At 41.8% G+C, this 5027-nt stretch overlaps 1 protein-coding gene across 1 annotated transcript in view; it reads left to right on the top strand.

The window, feature by feature from the left end:
• The window catches only part of LOC141444213 (putative serine protease K12H4.7), a 76223-nt gene that overhangs the window by 29575 nt on the left and 41621 nt on the right, over nt 1-5027 (top strand). The gene's annotated exons all lie outside the window — the stretch shown is intronic.

Below are 5027 nucleotides of genomic sequence, written 5' to 3'. Positions count from 1 at the left end.
ACTTATCTATTCTTCGAGTTATTTCGATGACCTTAGTTCTTCTTCTTTTCGTATTCTATATAGCGGAAAGAAACTCTGAGTGTAACTCTAGCCATAGCTCGTTGCGTGATACGTTGTGTGTGAGCCTCACCAAAAGGCCATCACCAAGGACTACCAATGCGTACTTAATGTGGCTATAACATAATTGCAATGCTACGGGTATTATAGAGCCAATAATGATTTTCTTTGAAATATTACATTAACAAACAGACGCACATTTCGCATCCTGACCATATTTATGAATGCGAAAATGAGTATGTTTGTTTGTTACGCTTCCACACCATAATTTAAAAGTTAAAAAAGTTAATCAAACAATCGTCATGAAAATTGGTATTGAGATAGTTTGAGGACCCGCAAAGAACCTAGGATAGATTTTATCTCGGAAAATTGCAAAGAAAGTTGAAGTCGCGGGCAACTGTATAACGATTAGTAGGTAAAATAGCAAAAAATTATCAATTTAACGCTAATAGTGTCGTCATAACATCGCTGCCTCTTCTGTGTCTTACCACAAGTTAAGAAAAAGGTAAGCAACCGTATCTATCTTCTATCCCGCTCTTTATTATCTTTTCATTTGTACCGACGTTTCTCTTAAATTAAATCTTCTTAGTTATTTCAATGGCATGCAATACGTTACAATTCACTTTTAAGGAGTTGCTTTATACTAGCTTGAAAGCTTTGAGAACTTCGCTCACGGCAATCCATTAGGTTTGCCAGTTGAATTGAAACTCCTTGATTTTTCTAAATTGATAAACTGGAAATAAAATGGATAAACTGCATTTAATTTTGTTTCTTCCGCGAAGTACGGTCAAGTTATGTTAAATAGCCGCGCCTGTGTGAGTATTTGCAGTCGTGCAGTTAATTCTCCAGCCCTCCCTCAGCTCGGAAAATAAAAACAAAGAACGCAAACGCAACTAACCCATAAACGAATCCAGTAAAATACGACTAAATGTTTTCTCTTTCTTTCTTTCTTCAGTATAAAATACACGTTAGCAAATCCAACCAGATACCAGCAGGTTGGGCTTAAAAGAGCAACAAATACAGAAAGACACACTCTATTTTTGCATTTATGGAGTAGAATAAAGTCCTTCACACATTAAAAGATACCTCACAATTAAAGAGTATATATTCGTCGCCTCGGCAGGCAAAAGTACTAAAGCGACACTTTGGGCTAAAATGAGTTATGCATATCACCAGAATCAGCGAATTTCTGCATCGAACTGTCTAGGTTTCAAAGCGATTGAGCAAAATTTAACTTTTTTTGGCGCTTTAGTCTTTCAAAAAACGCTTCAATTTGGGAAGCAAATTACTTAATGCAGCATCACTTTCATTATTTTCATTTTAGTACTGTTACCTTTTTGCCATTTTCGATTTACTGTCGTTCAGTCTTTTGCCATTTTTCTAGTTTGCAAATGTTGGACGTTTAGTATTTTGTGCAAAAAAAAAGAAAATACCTTTGTCACTTCAGTAATTATGCCCTCCCCGAGTTGAAGTTTTATACACCTTTAGTCGTTTGGTTGTATTGATAAGAATTAATTTATAAGAATTTAGCTATTTGTTCTTAAAAACTAAAACATACGTTTGGCATTTTAGCCATTTTAACATATACAAAAGCATACATTCAAACAGGATTAGCAAAAAAACTTCACGAAATATTATAGATTTGGTGAAATTAGTCATTACCTTGACCTTTATCGTGTATTAAAAAAGTGTTAGTATATATACGTAGTAAAATATCATTGCAATTCGATGTTTGGTAAATAGAAACATTATATTTTCTTAAGATTTATAAATTATAATGATTATTATTCCTTAAAACTTTAAGTTCTTTTTATGTTGCCAAAGGATAAAAGAAAAAAATATATGTATGTATGTAAACTCTTAATTGTACAAAAGAAAAGAAACACAACACAATTGACAAACTTTGAGATACTTGTACAAAGGCGGACTTATCCCTTTAAGGGATCTCTCCCAGGCAACCTCAATAGTAAATCTATTTCAAAATTTTGTAGTTATAATTTTATCGCTACGGTTCTGTTTGCATCGAATAAAGATGATGTTCGGCCCTAAGTATTTGAAATTTAGAGTTAGAAGTTTTAATTTGTTTTTATTAATGTTACATAAATAGCTTAAGTTTAGTCCAGAAGGCCCCCTCGAGTTGTCCCTGGCGCAAAGGTAGCCATCAAACTGGCCGCATTACCACGTTTAATGGCGATAGACAATCTTTGCACCAGGGAACGAATCCGCGCGGGCGTGAGCGTGAGACCCCCTTTCCGTAATTCGACGTCCCACTTCCCGAATGTAAACAATCGCCTCAAACGCAAGAGGAACAAAATAATAGTGCCGAATAATTCTGCCGTTTTTTGACCGCAAAATCCACCGCGGATTGCCGCGGACTATTCAGCTGAGGTGCGAGGCGGCGAAAGTACTAACGCACGTAACGTCCGACAGCAAACACTTCCCGTTCTGCCATGGCACTAAAGTTAAGCCATCTGGCCTTTTGCTGTCGGTTCGACAGAGGACCGGAGGCTCCAGAACGCAGAGGATGTTGGCGGATATTAAAGCCCTCTTCAGTATGTCAAAGAGAGCGTAGTAGCGCGGAAATTTTCCTGAACACCGACAAGAACTCAACGCGTGAAATGGCCAGGGTGCGTACCGGTGGCTAGGTATAACAACTTTAGATATATTATTGGTAGATATAACTTTCAGTGGGTATAATGAATTATTGGTATAATCTGGAATACGTAATACTATTATAATAATAATGTGTTATGCCAAAAAAGTAGGTTAGGTTAGAACTGCGACCCTATCAAGAAACGAAACTGCCTGAAAACTAGGTTAGGTTAGAATTGCAACTCCAACGATTTCATAAAGAAAACTAAATTATATCTACACATTATACTACTAAATACTTATAGCATAATATTGTGAAATTATGTGTTATTTGTTATACCGATCATCTTAAGCCCTGATGGCCATTTGCTTCCACCATGGAGCCGCAGATGCATTTATGAGGCACACAAACATCGCAGCCCAGGCGGAGAGCTACTGCCACCCACAATGAGTCGTTGTCCAGAAGTATTTCCAAATAAGGAGCAAGCAAAGCCCATAACCACGCTCCCGCTTTGATTTTTGATACCGACTTCAGCCTGGCTAAATCCACCCTAGTGGCACACCCACCCACAAGTGCCAGAGCGTCTCTAGCCCCCACGTCATCCCAAACTCGTTATATCAGCGGAGCCCGAGGCAGCGACGCTATTAGGTGTCGAGCCGTCCACCTCGCCAGTGCACCATGCACAAACGGAATGGTAACCCGATGGGGTTTCATGAGAATTTTTAATTTTAAGAGACAAGGCCACTATAATAACTCCATGTGCTGATGCGAGGAAGACTGGCAAGCCCACATTCTCCACACGCCGCAAACTGAGACCAAACTTGAACATGGGACTTGGTTGAATTTAGTAGTGACGGGCAGGCTTCCTCCAGGTCGCATTCTGTCCTTAAGACTATAGAGTCCAAAGTATATGAGGCCGTGTGTGGGGGCCGTTCGCCTGATGACTCGGTAGCACCTCCGGGTCTTGAGACGCTTGTGTTCGAAGCATCCTCCCGCGTCCCGCACGTTAAATTTCCCTCGGGAGCCGGATCGGTCCATTCAAGCCTTGCCGGTAAACTTGGAGGATGTGGTGCGAGCACTAGGGTCATTCCATAATGGGTCAGCCGTGGCTTAGACGGAATTCGACCAGCTCATTTTCAGCTGGGTTTTGGAACACTGAGGTCACGATCCACAACACGCACTTTCGTCACGGAACCCGGAAATCCAGACTGTGTCGTCTTGAAGTAGGATCTCAAGAACGCGTCCAATACTGGCGAGAGGGATGTTCTGTTGGGCGAAGTGAAAAAATACATTCCCACCCTGTACCTTTTTTACACCAGGTCTATCATTCTTCTTCTAACCTTGTCTACGGCGATTCTAAAATTCTTTCGCAGGTGGGTGCGCAGTAGGGAGATCAGCTTGGACCGCTTACCTTCAGTCTTACTATTCATGAAGCACTGTCGTCTCGAAAATCACCTCTTAATATTTGGTATTTACTCGTAGATGATGGCACCTAAGGAGCCTAAGGTCGTAAAGCAGGACTTGGCTTTCCTTTCCCCCCCCCCCCCCTTGAGAGGTATAGGACTGAAGGCGAATATGGGACAGATTTAACCCCGCCTGTTCTCCTTCTTTAACTTCTTGAAGGTCTTTCTTCCTGGTCTCAAGGGCTTTTTACACGAGACCTTTACCCTCTTGGGTTCTTCTATTTTCCAAGAGGCCATTTCTAGTGCACTAGAGACCAGGAAGCGTCTATTTTTGCTCGCCCAGGAACGTTTGAAGAGTATTAATACCCATCTCATCTTGACTCTGTTACGAATGTGTTTCGCAGTTCCAAAAATAACCAATTTTTGAAAACCACTCCAATGGTTGTGTTCGGGTAAAACTTCTTCTTTTGACGTCACGTTGAGAGATACAAAGGAGACTGTATTGAACGTGTCCCTTGCGGATGAGCAATGGGTCCAAGCGTCCTTGCCCATATGTAACGGTGGTCTCGGTTTGCGGCGTACGGCGGATGTGGGCTTGCCAGCGTTCCTCGGATCGGCACATGGAGTTGGTGGCCTTATCTCCTTAAATTTTTAAATCTCATAAAGGTTACCAATACCATTTCGTATGTGGATGATGCACTGGCGAGCCGAATGAATGAGTTTGGGATGACGAGGGGGCTAGGGACGCTCTAGCACGGCCTGTGGGTGTAACCACTGGGTGGGTTGGCCAGGCTGAAGTCGGCATCAAAAGTCAAAGCGGGAACGTGGTTATAGGCGTGTTGCCTGTTCCTTATTTGGAACAGTCTTGGACAACGACTCATTTGCGGGTGGCAGTAGCTCTCCGCCTGGGCTGCGATGTTTGTTGTGCCTCATAACTGCAGCTGCGGTCCATGGTGGAACCAAATGGCCATCGG

Source organism: Choristoneura fumiferana, chromosome 29 (assembly GCF_025370935.1).
Source record: "Choristoneura fumiferana chromosome 29, NRCan_CFum_1, whole genome shotgun sequence".
In the NCBI taxonomy this organism is placed as follows: Eukaryota; Metazoa; Arthropoda; class Insecta; order Lepidoptera; family Tortricidae; genus Choristoneura; species Choristoneura fumiferana.
Note: the sequence above shows the minus strand (reverse complement) of the source record. Positions and strands in the feature narration are given on the sequence as shown.